Genomic DNA, 18,550 nt, shown 5'->3' with positions numbered 1-18,550 from the left:
CCAAATCTGTGTGATCTCCCAGGTCCAGCCATTGGAACTAATTTCCCTCCAGGTGTCTTTGCTAAATCCCTGAGAGAAGAATTTGACTGGCTTAGCCATTGAGCCAGACTGCATCACAGGTCCCTGGCCTACAGATGGGCTAACTCTGCCACGTGTCCTCACCAGGGACAGTGAGCTAAGCTGGGGAGATGAGTTCACCTGATCTGTTGCCTACTTAGCAGAAGCTTGGAACTGGTCAGGAAACACATAAGCCTCTCTTGAGAGGCTTCTTGCTTCTTAATGATGATACCAAAAACAGTACAAGATACATTCTTATATATTAAACATGTATTTTCACACCATTTTCTTGCAGCACTTTTTTTTGAGACACAGTTTTGCTCTTGTTGCCCAGACTGGAGTGCAATGGCGCAATCTCGGCTCACTGCAAACTCCGCCTCCCGGGTTCAAGCGATTCTCCTGCCTCAGCCTCCTAGTAGCTGGGATTACAGGCATGTGCCACCACACCTGGCTAATTTTGTATTTTTAGTAAAGACAGGGTTTCTCCATGTTGGTCAGTCTAGTCTTGAAACCCTGACCTCAGGTGATCCGCCCACCTCAGCCTCCCAAAGTGCTGGGATTACAGGCGTGAGCCACCGCACCCAGCTTTCTTACAGTTTTTAAAGAAACTCTCCAAGAGCTATATCCCCAACCCCAATTCTTTAGGAAATGACTTGCCTTGGGCCAGGCGCAGTGGCTCACACCTCTAATCCCAGCACTTTGGGAGGCCAAGGTGAGCAGATCATTTGAGGTCAGGAGTTTGAGACCAGCCTGGCCAATATGGTGAAACCCCATCTCTACTAAAAATACAAAAATTAGCTGGGCGTGATGGCAGGTGTCTGTAGTCCTAGCTACTCAGGAGTCTGAGGCAGGGGAATCGTTTGAAACCAGGAGGCAGAGGTTGCAGTGAGCCGAGATCATGCCACTGCACTCCAGCCTGGGCGACAGAGGGAGACTCTGTCTCAAAAAAAAAAAAAAAAAGGAAGTGGCTTGCCCTGAGATCCCCTACCAGTATATGGAAGTTTTCCTTCTGTGGTAAACATGGAATGTCAGCTTTAAGCAACTGCGTCTTCAAGTGTGTTGTGTAGAATTCCTGAGCTAGCACTGAAGTGTTTTAACTGAAAAGCCCGGTGTCCAGTTAAAGAAGAGGTGAAAGGGGCACTTTGGGCCATGGGGATGGGAAGAAGATGACAGTAGAAGTGAAGGGAGTTGAACAAAAGAGCTGAGGAGGAAGAAAGGCCTGATGGGAGCTGCAGGTCAGAGCAGGAGGAGAGTCAGCCAGGACCAGAAACCAGACAAAAACCGCAACTTCCACCTTAGGAGCCAGAATGTCTCATGTGAAACTAGAGAGTACGGAGAGCCAGGGCATAATGAGATCACTGGGCTAGGTGAGGATGAGACACCAGGAATTGTGATGAGTGCCCACTATGTACCAGGCACACAAGATCTGTCTCAAGCTTGGAGCTGTACTTACCTGTGGGCCCCTAATTGCAGCCTGCATTCAGTTTGAACACTTGTAAATTCTTTGTTACTATGGTCTCATGGCCTCTGACCAAAGCTGGTTCAGGAGGTAAGAAGGAGGATACATTTCTAAGACCAGGAAAATGTCTTAACTGCATTTAACACAAGAGAGGGTAGACCGCCTTAAAAGGACCCTGGGACATGCTGTTCCCTGGGAAGATCTGAAAGCCAGTCCAGAGATTGCCTGTAATTCACTGTAGTCTTGCTTTCCACTCATATGGCTGTGAGCTCTGGCCCCAGGGCTGGGCTTGCATCTTTCCAACTTGTTTTGGAATTCTCCTTTGACAGAATGTCTCAGAGAAAACATTACTACATGCTATAGGAGTGGGAGGTTTCATGGATTACCCGTGGGCCTCTGGCAACTGGACTAAGGATTCCGGGCCCAGAGTTTTGGACCCACACACTTGAAATCTGAAGATTAACACTTGATCCTCCTCTGAAGGGGGGTTAAGCCTCTGCTAGTTGATTACAAATGTTCCAGATACAAATCTTTAAGGTGAGAACTCTGTGAACAACAAAAACAGCCACAGAAAAACTCCATGAAAAGCCTTACTTTCATTCATGACTCAACTTCGTGAATTTTGAGGACTTAATAAGACATTTTAAATAAAGAAAGGAATTAAAGGTTGAGGATATGTTGGACTGGCTTAAATTGGGCAATGAGAAGCCTAAGGTGCCGTTTCAGGATATTATTCACCCTATAAAAACAAAATGTATTTGTTCACAGTAAACATGTCAGAACAGCAGCTATAGAGAACAAGTGTAGACTGGTTGCTGTCCAATCTGCCAATTTTCAGATAAAAGACTAGGATCTGGCCGGGCACGGTGGCTCACGCCTGTAATACAAGCACTTTGGGAGGCTTAGGTGGGCAGATCATGAGATCGGGAGATCAAGACCATCCTGGCCAACATGGTGAAACCCCATCTCTACTAAAATACAAAAAAATTAGCCAGGCCGCGGTGGTATGTGCCTGTAGTCCCAGCTACTTGGGAGGCTGGGGCAGGGGAATCGCTTGAACTTGGGAGGCAGAGGTTGCAGTGAGCCGAGATTACACCACTATACTCCAGCCTGGCAACAGAGCAAGACTCTATCTCAAAAAAATAAAAAAATAAAAAAATAAAAAGACCAGGATCTGATAAGTGACAGATTACCATGAGAACATTTGCAGTGGGATTTTTTCTGATTGATCATTTCAGCACCAAACATGTAAGAAATCAATAAAACGTTAAGACAACTGCTGTTCTCACAATATATTGACAATATTTTTTGAAAGGAAGAGAAAGCTCTGTTTGATGGCAACCCTAAAGCCATCGAAACTCCATGACCTGTCAAACAGCAAGCAGGCCTAGTGCTTGTGGAATAGGGTTGCTACAGAGTAAGGCCAAATCCCTGAACTATATATAAAAATATTTTCTTCCTCTTCATGAGCAATTCCCATATCCTCTCTATGCACCCATTCATGAATCTATAAAAAGGAGAGAATTATCCCTGTTCAACGTGTCCCACACCTCAATATTTTGCATACTACCCCTTCATGATTTTTGCAATATGATCATAGCATTGTGTCTGTAATATTATTTATTGAGCGTATTTTTAAAAATCAACTCACTGTTTTTTAACCTAGAATATTTTTGTATAAAATATGTTATTAACTATTTCTTCCTTTTTTTCCTTTTTCTTTTCTTTTTTCTTTTTTTTTTTTTTTTTGAGACTGGGTCTGGGTCTGTCACCCAGGTGGATGCAGTGGTGCAATCTCAGCTCACTGCAGCCTTGATCTCCCAGGCTCAAGCAATCCTCCCACCTTAGCCTCTTAGCCTCCCGAGTAGCTGCACTACAGGTGCTTGCTACCACACCCAGCTATTAGAGATGAGGTTTCGCCATGTTTCCCAGGCTGGTCTCAAATTCCTAGACTCAAGCAATCTGCCTGCTTCAGCCTCCCAAAATGCTGGGATTACAGGCATGAGCCACCGCACCTGGCTGGCCTTCCTTCTTTCCTACCTTCCTTCCCTTTCTTTTTTCTTTCTTTCTTTTTCCTTTCTCTCTTTCTCTTTTTCTTTGTCTTTCTTTCTTTCCTTCCTTCCTTCTTTCCCTTTCACTCTCTTTCTTTTCTTTCTTTCTTTCTTTCTTTCTTTCTTTCTTTCTTTCTTTCTTTCTTTCTTTCTCTTTTCTTTCTTTCTTTTGACAGGGGTTTTGCTTTGTCACAGGCAGGAGTGCAGTGGCATGATCACAGCTCACTGCAACCTTGGCCTCCCAGGCTCAAGCAATCCTCCCATCTTAGCCTCCTGAGTAGCTGGAGCTACAGGCATGCACCACCACGCCTGGCTAACTTTTTAACTTTTTGTAGAGACAGGGTCTCTCCATGTTGCCCAGGCTTGTCTTGAACTCCTGGGCTCAAGTAATCCTCCTGCCTCGGCCTCCTAGAGTGCTGGGGTTAAAGGCATGAACCACCACACCTGGCCAATACATAACCATTAAAAGAAAAAAATGTTGTCTTGCTTTTTAAAAAGAGCTAAAGAGGTCTTGTGTAACCATGAGTGGCATCAGAACACGTTTTGAAAAACACTGCCTGACTCTGTGGAGGTTGCTGGGTGTGAGTGAAACTTTCCGAAACCTGCCCGATTTATCTGTGGAAGAGGCCCATTGTTTCCAATATTCTCGCTAATTGGCTGATTGATCCTTAGTAAGTCACTTTACCTCCTACAACTTCATTTCCTCATCTGAGGAAGTTGGGCTAAACAATTTCTTTCTGTCTTTATTTGTGATTTTCCAAGACTGTGCTTGCAGGGCCCGGCATCCCAGCAGGAGACGGTGCCAAGAGCTGTGGAGCTATGAACACAGGTCAGGTCCCTGTCACCACCCCGTGGCATACTTAATCTTCCTGGGAATTTTGCAGAATTTTGCTTTTCTTTAACCATGGTTAAGGAATACTCCTCTCAGCCAGTTTATGAAAAAAAAAATCCCTCTTTCTCTACTTTGGGTGAGTTGCAGTGGGAAAAACGGCAAATAGGAAAATGGAATTTGGTGGGTTGCTTTGAAGGACTCTGATTCAACCCCTTCTCTTGTCTCCTCATTTGTCTAACACACCAACCACTTTGGAATGATCCTGGGGAAAAGAAAAACCTAATTTGATTACTCCACACCTAGGAGCACAGTGATGGTAAATAATAAGAATAATAATGCATAGTCAATAATGTGTCACCAGTCTAATACAGTAATGGCAAGCCAGCTACTATCACTGTGCCTTTATTTCCTCATTTGTAAAACAAAGAGTTTGAACTAGATGATTCTTTATTTATTTAAATTTTTAATTTATTATACCTTTTTAAAAAATTCTTAGAAACGATGTGTCATTATGTTGCCCAGGCTGGAGAGCAACAGCTATTCACAGGCGTGCTCATAGCACACTATACCCATGAACTCCTGGGCTCAAGCGATCCTTCCCCTACAGCCTCCCTAGTAGCTGGGACTACAGGTGTGCACCACTGTGCCTGGTCTGAAACAAATGATTTGTGAAACTTCTACCAGCTTTAATGCTCTTTGATTGTATAATCTCAATTTATTTTTTTAAACAAAAAGTACTAAATTTTAAATGTGATAGGATCCCTTCTAATCTGCCTGTATGAGAAGACAAGAATAGGGCCAGGCACGGTGGCTCACCCCTGTAATCCAAGCACTTTGGGAAGCCAAGGTGAGTGAATCACTTGAGGTCAGGAGTTCAAGACCAGCCTGGCCAACATGGTGAAACCCCGTCTCTATTAAAAATACAAAAAATCAGCCGGATGTGGTGGCGCGCACCTGTAATCCTAGCTACTCAGGAGGCTGAGGCAGCAGAATCGCTTGAACCCCGGAGGTGGAGGTTGCAGTGAGCCGAGATTGTACCACTGCACTCCAGCCTGGGTAACAGAGTGAGACTCCATCCCAAAAGAAAAAAAAAAAAAAGAGGACAAGAATAAAGTTATATTTCAGGATAATCATTTATCAGACTTTTACATGTATATCTTTTGTAAGTTTTCAGAACTATGCAACAGTCTGTGGTGCAACTGAATCTAAATGTTACATGGCTGTGGTATTTATTATTTCATTCATTTACTTGGCCATTCTTTCTTCAAACATGCTCTATGTACCTATTATGTACCAGGTAGTAGAGTAATTTAGAGTGTAGCTCTGGAAGCAAAATAGCTTGGGATTGAATCCCATTTTCACTACACATCAGCTCTTTGACCTTAGATAAGTGACCTCACCTCTGTAAGCCTTCCTTTTGTTTTCTCCTTTATCTATAAACCAAAAATGACAATAATATTGATTGTAACCATAGGGTTATCGAAGACTAAAAGACATAGCAGATGGGAAGTCAAATGCCCAGAATATAGCTAGCATTCAATAAATGGTAGCTGTTATCATCATCTTCATCACCATTGTGATGGGCCAAATTGTGCCCCCTCCCCTCCAAATTACTTCCACATGTGGAAGTCCTCATCCTCACTACCTCAGAATTTGCCTGTATTTGGAGATTTGGAGGTAGGGCCTTCAAAGAGGTAATTGAGGTGAAATGCAGTTAAGTGGGTGGATCCTAATCCAACCTGACCAATGTGCACGTAAGAAGAGGAGATGAGGACACAGACGCACACAGATGGAAGATCATGTGAAGAACACATGGGAAAGACCACCATCTACAAGCAAAGGGGAGGGGCCTCAGAATGAAATCAGTCCTGCCGATGTGCCGGTCTTGAACTTTTAGCCTCCAGAACTGTGAAAAAATAAATTTGTTGTTTAAGCCACCCAGTCTGTGTTTGTTCCAGCAGCCCTAGCAAACTTGTACATTCATCATCATCAACAGGATGTGCTGGGATTCAAAGACGATTATGACACTAACTCTTCTTCAGTGAACTCACATCTATAAGGAGGAGACAAGCACACAGACCCACGTACTTTACAACACAGCGTGATATGGATGGAAATAGAAATCTGTACCATGAGAGCACAGAAGGGAAGATGCTGTACGATGTGGGGAAGGGGAGTACTCAAAGAAAAGTAAAGGAGAAAAAGGTAAATGGTTATAAAAGATGCTAAGTCTAAAAAGATCAAGAAAGGTCATTTGGCAGATAAGGTAGGACAGGGCATTGCAGTCAAGCGGACAGCACAAGTGGAATGCATGTGTGACAAGGGCATTCTTCAGAATTTGTTATTTAGAAATCATTGGTCCCATAACATGGGACTTCACCTGTTTGTGATGCAGAGAAAGTAGAACCTAACCAATGCCGAGTGAAATGCCATTAATCAGCTAGATAAGCTGCTGCCCAAACATTCGTTTCTACTGTCCGGATAACTTAAGGATACCATAAAAGGAGAAATTCCTATTTCAGCCCAACAGAAGCACTTAGCAAGCTTGGTGTTTTTCTGTTGTTTGGAGGCTAAGGTAACATGACCCCTCAGCTTTAGTTCGGAAGGGCTAAGAAGACAATAGGAGTAGGGGAGAAATAACCTAGTTCAGAGGAGGTAAAGTGTAATCCACTTCTTTTGGTGTGTGTATATATATATATATGAGAATGTATATACATAAAATATGATTATAACTCCTTCATATCCTCATAATAAATTTTTAAAAAATGCCTTTAAATGAACCGGAATAAGCAAGGTGGGGAGCTGATATTATTCTCTGCCTGCTTCAAGGATTGTTGGGGATTAATGAGCTAATGTCTGTAAAGCTCTCTAGAAATGTAGAAGAAAAGAACTCAAAAACAAGGACGCACTATTATCTCCTCCTCCACTCCCTGCAAGCTAGAAGACAGAACACACACACAAAATCTGCTTTAGCTTATCTTTTTTAATATAATAAAAATGATTAAATAATATTTTGTTAAAAGACCAAAAAAAAAAAAAAAAACTCCATTTTACTGATATGGCAAATTTTATTGCTCCATAGTTCTTTCATTTTCACTCTTCTTCTTTTTTCTTTTTTTTAAGAGACAAGGTCTTGCTGTTGCCCAGGTCGGAATGCAGTGCAGTGGCTCGATCATGACTCTCTGCAGAGTCAAACTCCAGGGCTCAAGCAATCCTCCCTCTCGCCTCAGCCTCCCAAAGTGCTGGGATTACAGGTATGAACCACCGTGCCTGCCTAAATTAAAAAAACTTTTTATAGAGACTGGATCTCACTTTGTTGCCCAGGCTGGTCTTGAACTCCTGGCTTCAAGCGATCCTCCTACCTCAGCCTCCCGAGGTACTGGGATTACAGGCATGAGCCACTGCACCCAGCCCTTGTTTTTATTCTGATTCATTCATGGTTGTAATTATTTATGTACTTTGTATTTTAAATACTTATGGGTTTTGCTGTTTTTGCCTTAACTTTTTGCTTTTACTTAACATATCACACAACTTCTTTGAGTTGCCATACAATCTTTGTAACAATTTTTAAAGTGTTATGTGGAAGTATAGTTTATATGCTGTAAAAGTTGCCTATCTTAGTGTTTAACTCAGGGACTTTTAGTAAATTTATAGAGTTGTACAACCATAACCAAAATGCAATTTTAGAACATTTCCATCAGCTTCAAAACTGCCTCATGTCCGCTTGGAATTTCCAGTCTCACCTGCCTGCCACAGGCAAACACGGATCTGCTTTCTGTTTCATAGATTTGTATTTCCCAGAAATGCTATGTAAATGAATTTCTGGCTTATTTCACTTGGCAAAATCTTTTTGAGGTCCATCCATGTGGTAGTATGTATCAATAGTTTGTTCTTTTTTATTGCTGAGTAGTATTTCATTATATGAATTACCACACTTTGTTTATCCAGTCTCTGGGTGATGGACATTTGGATTGTTTGCAATTTGTGGCTATTATGAATAATGCTGTCATGAACATATGTCTTTGTGTGGACATATGCTTTCATTTCTTTTGGCCAGATAATTAGGAGTGGAAATGCTGCTGGCAATTCTGCTTAACCTTTTAAAGAAACTTCCCAATTGTTTTCCTAGTTGGCTCTACCATTTTACATTCCCACCAACAATGTGGGGAGGTTCTAGTTTCTCCACATCCTCTCCAGCTCTTGTTATTGTCTATTTTTAAAATTATAGACTTTAAAGTGAGCATAAAGTGGTATTTAATGTGGTTTCAGTTCCCATTTTTCTAACAACTAGTAATGTTAAACGTCTGTTGTGCACCTATTAGAGTTTGATGTATCTTCTTTGGTGAAATGTCCATTCCAGTCTTTTGTCTTTTTCTTTTTTTTTTTTTTTTTTTTTTTTTGAGATGGGGTCTTACTCTGTCTCCCAGACTGGAGTGCAGTGGTGCAATCTTGGCTAACTGCAGCCTCAACCTCCCAGGCTCAAACCATCCTTCCACCTCAGCCTCCTGAGTAGCTGGGACTACAGCCGCAAGCCACCACACCCAGCCAATTTTTGCATATTTTTGTACAGATGGGGTTTCACCGTGTTGCCCAGACTGTTTTGTCATTTTAAAATTAGATTGCTTGTCTTCTTGTTATTGAGTTATAAGTTGTGCCAGGCACTGTGCTAAGTGCTTTACAGCCATTATATCACTGAATCTTCACAACTACTCTTAAGGTATATATGATTGTCTTCACTGGACATATGAGGAAACTGAGTTAGACAGGTCAGCCTATAATGATCATCGGATAGACAGCAGAGCCAAGACTGCAGCCTGGGAAGTCTTCCCATCTTGCTGCTGAAATATCTATTCACTCTTGTGAGTGGTATTCACTCACCGGAAGGAGTAAGCGGGATGGAGGAGTAAACCAAGCTGTTTCTCTAGATTTGTATTTCAGCAGATGTATTCATCTTCTCTGCACACCTTTATCAACGCTTTCATTATATTTCACAATAAGTGCACGGGGACTTGTGGACTGAGGTGATTGATTTTATAGGCATGAAAACTGTTTTGAACTTAATAGAAATTGACAAAAAGGGAAAGGTTAACCACTGAAGGAACCCAGAAAATGATTCTCACTCTTTAATTAATGTCTCCTAGCCTTCATCAGTCTCTTACGGGTGACTATGGAATTGAAGAAAAGCTGTCTATTTTCGTTTTATTTTTTATGTTGAATGTGAAGATTCATTTGAAGTCTTTCCAGGACGCTCAATGCTGGGCTTCTGCACTATCCTTAGGCATCCTCACTAAGTATTTTGCATACACTCCCTCCTACTCAAAAGCTCTCAAGCCTTGTAAACCAAGGATGCAGCAACTCCTGCTCGCTTGACCTGGCAGTGTGGATGCAGCGGAAGACCTCCGGACAGGTGACAGAGCGCACAGCCGTGCTGTCCTTCAGAACAAAAGGAGAACCTCTGCAGTGGTGGAGACACTGGCATCACTGCCATTCTTGGCTCAAAGGAGCAGCCAGGGACAAAACAGCAGGGGCCTTGCCTGGGGGACTGCAGCTTAACATAATGGAGACAGTCTGAGCAGAGAGAAACGGAGACACAGTTTCTGAGCTCTGCCCAGCAGGCCCCACGCAGGTGGCCCGGGCCAGGAGAGTCTGGGCGTCTGCTTTGTCCAGGTGGGAATTTGGGCTGCCTGGCCCAGGACTCAGCCCGCTCTCAGTGAAAAGCTGGCATTGATATGGGCAGCAGGTCCAGTTTCATTCCAGGGCTGCACCCTGAAACAGCACAAGCCTAAAAGTAGTTCTTCCTTCCCCGGGGAGATGCTGAGAGCGCACAGACTAAAACCTCACACTCCCCTTTCCAACTACCTGCGGCCAGAACTAACCCCACACTCCAGGCTATTGTTCAAATGTTTCCTTCTGCCCAGAATGACCTTCCCACCTTCCTATCTGCCATTCTTCCAAGTGCAGCTCAAATCCCCTCTAAGTCATTCACGCCACATGAATGTATGCTAGGCATGCTTGCCGACCCGGGAAATGGCCCTAGTTCTCCCTGGTGTGAATCATCTCTCCCTCCCCAGTGCTCTCTTAGCATCTTCTTTCTCTCTGTCTTGGTTTTTATCCTGCAAGCTGCTGTTCTGCTCTGATGCTCTGAGGCTGCACTCCAGAGTTTCTTCTTCTGCTCTTGATTCTGAGCTTCTGTCTTCCAGCCCCTGGCTCAGCCAACTGCTTCCGACTTCCTGGTTCTCACTTACCCACAAGACTCTTGTTTTGTTTTGTTTCGTTTCTCTCAGTATGTTTATTAACAATCCTATAACCAGTGCTTCTTGGCATACACTTGGTGAACACTGGTGTAACGCCAGCCTGGAGATCTAGCTTGGATTCCGATTGTTCCCTTGACTCAGAGCTTGGTGTCAGTTGTACTACCCCGGGATGAACCTAAGCTGTGACCATCTCAGTCGTAGAACCTCAGCAGCAAGAGTGCCTTCCGTGCCTTACATATATTTATATATTTTAGTTGTAACTTCTTTTGCTATATACAAAATTACCTTATAATGGAGGATTAGTGGTTGTGATGGTTGAATGTGGCTGCGTGTGGGGAATAGATATCTCTGGCCTCCTGGGAAATGTGCTCCTTCCCTGGGTGCTGAGCGTGAGGAGTAGGGTCTGGGTGCAGCTGGTGTCCTTTAGCTCTCGAAGCTGGTCAGGAGGGCAGGGCAGGAAAGACCAGGCAGACCCCTTGCCCTCATCATAGCCTCTGATGCTGTTCTGTTGCCCATGATGCCTTCTGAAGCCCTCTCCTGCCTCAATTCTCTACCTATTTTTCCATTCCTTCTCAGCCTCCTTTGCGGCATCTTCTTTTTCTACTCACTTCTTTTTTTTTTTTTTTTTTTTTTCCCAGATGGAATCTTGCTCTGTTGCCCAGGCTGGAGTGCAGTGGCGCAATCTCGGCTTACTGCAACCTCTGCCTCCCAGGTTCAAGCAATTCTCCTGCCTCAGCCTCCCAAATAGCTGGGGCTACAGGTGTGCACCATCACACCCAGCTAATTTTTGTATTTCTAGTAGAGACAGGGTTTGCTTCACCATGTTGGTCAGGCTGGTCTCAAACTCCTGATCTCAAATGATCCACCTGCCTCAGCCTCCCAAAGGTCTGGGATTACAGGTGTGAGCAACCGCGCCCAGCCTCTACTCACTTCTAGAAGCGTTCCCTAGCCTTCCCTTCCTCCATTGGCCCACTCTGTGATCTCAGTCCACTCCATAAATTAACTTCCACATATAGTCAAGGATTCCCAAATCAATCTCCAGCTCAGACCTCTCCTAGAGCTCCAGATCCATAGATAATCAGCTGTGTCCTATTCCTCCTTGGGAACAAATATGACCAAATAACCAAATTCTCATTTGTTACGGATGGGCTGTGGGAAGTTGAAGACGGAATGATGCGTTGACTCATCCATTCACTCCCCCGTCCACCCAGCCATGTCTGCTGGATGCTGAGGACGGGGTTGGGCACCAGGAACCCAAAGAGGAGTGAGACATGATGTCATTGTCATGGAGCTCAGGCCCACGTGACACATTAGAGATGACATATAATACAATGTGCTAAATATAATGCTTGACAGATATAAACAAAGTAGAAAAGTACCCAGGGGTGAGAATTTCTCACTCTGCCTATAGAAAACTTCACAGACAGGGTGCTTGGAGAAATTCCTGGAGATCTCTGGATTTTTGTATATGTGGGCATTCAAGCACATATAGATAAGTGTTCAGTAAATATACAGCAAGTGTGGTGGCCAGGCACAGTGGCTCACGCCTGTAATCCCAGCACTTTGGGAGGCCAAGGTGGGTGGATCACTTGAGGTCAGGAGTTCAAGACCAGGCTGGCCAACATGGTGAAACCCCAACTCTACTGAAAATACAAAAATTAACTGGGCATGGTGGCTCACGCCTTTAGTCCCAGCTACTCGGGAGGCTGAGGCAAGAGAATTGCTTGAACCCAGGAGGCAGAGGCTGCAGTAAGCTGAGATCATACCACTGCATTCCAGCCTGAACAATAGAGTGAGGCCCTGTCTCAAAAATACATATGTATATATAGCAAGTGTGAGAATGGAAGCCAGTAGCCAATGCTAAGCCAGTGCTAAAGATGGTGGATTAAGAAGGAAGAAGGAGGCCAGGGCCATTGCTGATATTATGGGGCAGCTAGCCTGACCATATTTCTTCTATATGAGAGAAAAGCAGACCATTCTCTTTTAAAGGCTTCTGTTAACACTTTCCTTGCTACCTAACAAAATTCTTAAGAAAAAAAGAGTCTTAGAGATCAACCGGTCCTGTTTTGCAGTAAAGCTTTCAATCTTAAACCTGTTACTGTAAAATCTTAGGTGCCCTGTCGTTGATGTGAGGATTGAATCTCTCGTGAACCTTCCTGCCTGTGGCTGCCCATGAAACACTTCTGCAGATTCCTAAGCCTCCTGGAAATAACTGCAAACCATCATAGCCTCTTTTTTTTTTTTTTTAAGTAGCTGAGAAAATAAAAGCTACGAGAGATCAAATAATTGGCCCAAGGTCCCAGAGGTAGATTGTGCTGAGGCCAAAACCAGATTAAGGTCTTGTGGCGCTGCCCACTCTGCTTTTCTTCCTTCCCTCTAGGACCCTGATATAGGGAGACTGGAAGGGACAGAGCAATGTGCTAATGAAGAATGGAGGTTTGTACTCTGAATTGTAGAAACGAAAAGGGCAGGAAACAGGAGGGATGAAGACAGAAAAACACTGGAGCTGCAGCGTCAAGACCATCTATTGAGTAGCCTGCTCTGTGTCCAGGGCTACCTGAGGATGAGAAATCGTGGTCCTCAAATACTGCCTTGTAATTGATTTTATTATCCCTGCTCTGGTAGGTTTTCCTCCCCGATGTGAAGATGCTTCTGCCATCGATCAACCAGTCTGCAGCTTCTAAGAATCACACAGGGGTACTCAGCACTGTGTGAAATGTGCAGATACAAAGGAGCGACAGAGACGGCCCTTTCCAGAAGAGATTGCTCTGGGGAGTTTGCCCAACTTGCGATATCCTCTTAACTTCCCACCCTACATTCATTCACAAGAAGTGGGCTCCTGGCTGTCATGCTTATCGACTGCATGGCAGGGGCAGTCATGACCCTGCACCCTGGGCCCAGTTGACTGGACTACAGATGTCCATTTGACCCACAGATAATCAATCACAGCCTATTCCCAGGGAGTGTGTGGGGTGGGATTGAGGGGAGGAAAGGAGAGAGAATGACAGAAGAGGAACAGGAAGAAGGAGGAGGAGAAGAAGAAGAAGAACAAGAAAAAGAAGAGGAGGAGAAGGGAGAAGGAGAAACGGAGGAATAGAACAAGGAAAAGGAGAAGCAGAGAGAGGAGATGAGACGAGAGATAGCCAGATGGTGAGACCAATGTAAAACCACAGAGATTTAGTTGTCAATCTTCTGCCTTCTACATGTAATGCACACCAGAGAAAGCAGATATCCTGGGAGAGGGTGGAATGGACACTTGCAGAGCACCAGAGAGAAAAACAGGGAGATTATCCTCAGCATTGCGGGCAGCAGCTTCCCAGTCTTATAGGGAGTTCAGGGACAGAGCCTGAGAGAAGGCCAACCTCCCCAGGACACACCTACCTGCCACGACCTGGCCTCTACCCACTCCTCCTCCCATCTCTCCCCCAGCCCTGCTGACTCTCAGCCCTGCAGCCCTCCTGGTTATTCCTCCCACAGACCTTGCTGTTCCTTACCCATGGAGCTCTGTTTCTCTCTTCCATTTGCCCAGATGCTCCTGCCCCTTTTCTCTGTTAGGCTACTCTGGCTCATCCTTCAAGGCCCAACCTGGGCACAATCTCATCCAGGGAGTCCTCGCAGTTGTTGAAGGCCCCGCTTTGTGCTCTCTGCACTTACTGGATCACTGAAACGGTCTGCATCTGTGTTCCTCTCTCCCACTTTGCTGTGACTGATGTGCCGGGCACATGCCAGATGCTTCACAGATCCTAGTTTACAGTTCAAATTGCCTCCTCTACCCCCAAGTGTAGGGTCTCTAGAGTAACCTCAGTCAACCAGACTTCAGAAGTGCTTCTGCTTCAGCAGGTGACTCCGCCCTCTCAGCTCTGGCCTGACTCCTGGTCCTCCGCACACATCTTATCACCATGGTAGCCTGGCAAGCTGAGCTCCCCTCTACAAGGTTTCTGTGACCACATGTGGGCTGCAGGTCTCATTTCTGCATTCATCTTCCCTGCTCCTTCCTGGGTGCTCAAAGCAGCTCTTCCCACTCCTTCCCCCAAGAAACACCAGCATGTCAGACATTTACTAAAAATTCGGGGAGAAAAAAATTCAGTCGCAGTCAATTATAATACAGGAAGCAATTTAAAAGTATGTGTGAAATAATAGTGTCCTAAAATGTCTCTCACCCATTGTCTGCCTTCAGCTCTATCCCTCCAGAGAGCCTCCTTAGATTTCTGTGCTGTCTCAGGGCCTGTCTCACCTGGAAGCCCATCAACGCATGCCCATCTTCTTTCCACTTGCCAACCCCAATTCCTGCTAAGTACTCATATAGAGCAGCTTCAGTCTTCATTCCCTCCACTAACTAAGATCTGGGTCTATCTTTAAATGTCCACAACTCGCTAATAAATAACAAAGTGCTGTCTCCTGCAGATCTGCACCATTTGGCAGCACGCATCAACAGCAGGAGCTTAGAAATCCGTTTCCCTCACACAGGCATAGGCAAGCTGCCTCTCCCACCGGGCTCTGTAAGTGGCAAGGGAGCAGTCCAGAGAATCCAAAAGGAACTAGCCCCCAGTGTTGGTGGGATTTGATTTGTTTGTTTCTTTGCTTGGGTTAGTGATGATTTTCTTTGATATCTATCAGCACAACTTCTCTCCTAGGCTGGAGCTTCTGGGGACAGACACTTGCTTATCTTTATATCTCCAGGATGAAGCACTCAGTAAATGTTTGTTGAAGGAATTAAAGAGCTCATGAGTGGAGATAGCTTAGCTGAACAAATAGCAAGCATGTAAAAATGACCATTAATGAATTGATGAGTACATTCGAAATTGCTGTACTCTTTCTTCACCGTCTTCTTAGCAGACCCTGATATTTCTGTCTCTGACTCAGGCAGTTAACCCAGCCTCTACTGCTCATGACGGTTACTTTTATTGACCTTGGACTGTGTAGAGGTTAGTGGTTAAGGATTCAGGCTCTGCAATCAGATAGACTACATTTCAAATATGTGTTACTTAGGAGCCCTGCAGGACCTTGGGCAAGACACATAGTTTAAATCTGAGTTTCCTCATCTTAGACTTCAGAATAACAATAGTACTGCCCTCACAGGTTTGAGGAAGAATACATGGAGATAATCCTGTAATGTGCTAAGCATAATACTTTAATGCCTAGCACAGAGCAAGCACTCAAGGCACGATAGGTGTTGTCATTAATTATTGCCATTGTCTTCTTATTGCTATTATTGTCCCAGGTGTGGACTCAGTGGGGAAGCTCTAAGCCTGTTCCCCATGACCAAGACTTAGCCTCTCTGTGGAGATAACAGTTTACTCTTCTTGCCAAGGTACATCTATACTAGATAGAGGTGTTCTGATTGCTCCAGGAGGGGGTTCTGTATTCTAACAGTGTAATCTGTCTTTACTTTTTTTTTTTAAGCAATATATATAAGAAATGTCAACATACAATGAGATCAAAGCAGAGTTCTTTATAGTGTGGTGTTTATTATGTGAGTGTCTGATGGTACAGGAGGGGATGAACCAAACCCAAACCATCATTCAGCATCTCCATTGGAACCACATTTTAAAACTCTGCATTTTACTGGTCACACTGTTCTGATTTTATATCTGCCTAGACTGCTGCCACCACATCAGGAACATTCCAGAAAGCACTTGGTGTTCATCATGGACTCCAGTATGATAGAAATTTGCTTTAGAGAAACTTCAGTTTCACCTAAAACTCAGCTTATGTCCTTATCCCTGACTTTGATAACTGTATTTACGGATGGGAAGAGGATCGCATCAAAATCCCGTGGGCCCTGCCTGGGCCACATGTGCCATGATTGGACTTCCTCTGAGAAGGAAGCATTTTCCTCTTATTAGCCAATCCAGAAAAATCAAAGCAATTTATATGGTCTGGGATGTTCCCAGAACTCTTTTTAAAGTCAGTGATAATTTGAATCCATTTGAAATAAATTGGATCACTTTGATCTAAAATATTTTGTAAGTTTTACAAATATGTCATTTTTACAGACATATCTCCAGTTATATAAAGACCACAGATGATAAGGATGTCATTTGTGAATCCTAAAGGAACTAGATTATGGAATATATACTTGAATTCAAAACAATATTTATAAAAAACCACTGTGAAATTTCCTCTATTAAATAGGGAAGGTGATTTTTTTTTTTTTAAATCAGGAAAAATAATTACAATAAATAGCTGGGCACAGTGGTTCACATCTGTAATCCCAGCATTTCGGGAGGCCCTGGGTGGAATGATTGCTTGAGGCCAGGATTTCAGGACCAGCCTGGGCAACATAGCAAGACTTCATCTCTACACAAAATATTTTAAAAATTAGCCAGGCATGGTGGGTCATGCCTCGTAATTCCAACTACTTGGGAGGCTGAAGTGGAAGGATTTGAGGCTCAAGTGATTTGAGCCCAGGAGTTTGAGGTTCCAGTGAGCTATGATCTCACCACTGCACATCAGCCTGGGTAGCAGAGCAAGACCCTGTCTCAAAAAAAAAAAAAAAAAAAAAGTAAAGACTCTAAATGTAAACACTATTTCCTAGTTTTTCTAGCTAAATAGTCAAACCAATAAGACGCAGCTTTTATATGGACAGTGAATTTTTGACTAGCTGGAATTATTTAGTAGTGGCATGTGTTGGTTGATGAGATTTTCTCTACCTTGTAAAATATTTTTCTAGAACCTAGTTTCTTTATCTTTCCCTTCCTCCTTTTTCCCTCTCTCCGGACTATTTTTACTCCCTTCTTTCTCAGAAATGAGGATAGGGAATATAATGTAATATTTCGGCTTCTCTAGACAATCATTCTGAACACTGGATTTTACTATTCAGTCTTGAGATCTGGAAATTAGCTGGATTCATTCTCTGGTCAATGAACAGTGAATAAATCTATGGGTATTTGACAAATCCAAAGTCAGTTTTTATGACATAGTCTCCTTTTACTTTCTTTACAGAATACAATACTATTTGAAAATAAATAATTCATGTATTCATATAGTGTCTTCTATCTTCTTGACCCTCTGAAATGTAAGCTTTGCAGAGCAATGACTCCCATCCTTGTTCTCAGCAGACTCTCCAGCACCACAGGTACCTGGCACAAGAGAGTCTCTCAGAAATGTTTGTTGGAAAATGAATATCTAGTTTTTTAATTCTTCACCTATTACCAAAAAGTCAAATGTAAGCATTTCTCCTTGATCCTTGTTCAACGATGCCTTGCCAAAAAAAGTCCCTGCTTTTTACTACATTGTGTTCCAGAAAACTGCATCATAAAGTTGATTGTTACAAAGTAAATTGTATTCCCTCAGAAGAAGGGTGAACTTCTTTTGAGATAAAGGTATTTAATTAGAGAACATCATAAAAGAACGCATATAATGTGTCTAAAATCATAGCCAAAGGACACACAGTCTCTAAACCACTATAAACTGTCACAATGTTATCTCCTAGATCACTGGTCTTCAAATTGTGCTCCTCAGACCCTTGGTTCAGCCAAGGTATGTTAGGGACTTCCTTGCAAAGTGAAAGGGGAAGCCAATGAATGGGCTTCCAGATTCCCCAGCTGTCCTCTGCCCCTTCAACTCTTTGGTTTCACTTCAATGAAGGATTCCATGGATAAGGAAGGCTTGAAAATGAGAATTTTAGATCTAGATGACCACTGCAACTCACAATTCCTTACTGTGCTCCAATTAACTTCTATCCACTGAGCCATTCAAAAACATCCCCTGAGTGCCTGCTGTCCGGTCCCGGAGGTGCAGCTGTAAATCAAGGGGACATGGCCTCTGACTTCATTGAGCTAGGATTCTAGTGGATGAGACCAAAACCAAGACAATAAAAGCATATTTTAAACAACAGGTGGTGAGGAGAGTAATAAAGCAGAAGTGTTGGGAGGTGGGCTCAGGTGTTTGCTTG

General features: G+C 43.6%; 2 long non-coding RNA genes across 2 annotated transcripts in view; one reads left to right on the top strand and one right to left on the bottom strand.

The window, feature by feature from the left end:
* LOC135964788 (uncharacterized) overlaps window positions 1–17,163 on the top strand; it is a 76,376-nt gene extending 59,213 nt beyond the window's left edge. Inside the window, exons 2-3 of the long non-coding RNA XR_012416568.1 lie at window positions 7,523–7,653; window positions 13,279–17,163. This is a non-coding gene — a long non-coding RNA (uncharacterized lncRNA). The remainder of the gene's footprint in view (window positions 1–7,522; window positions 7,654–13,278) is intronic.
* LOC135964789 (uncharacterized) overlaps window positions 1–18,550 on the bottom strand; it is a 31,893-nt gene that overhangs the window by 3,603 nt on the left and 9,740 nt on the right. The gene's annotated exons all lie outside the window — the stretch shown is intronic.

Source organism: Macaca fascicularis, chromosome 8 (genome assembly GCF_037993035.2).
Source record: "Macaca fascicularis isolate 582-1 chromosome 8, T2T-MFA8v1.1".
Lineage (NCBI taxonomy): Eukaryota > Metazoa > Chordata > Mammalia > Primates > Cercopithecidae > Macaca > Macaca fascicularis.
This window is presented reverse-complemented; position numbering and strand designations above follow the sequence as displayed.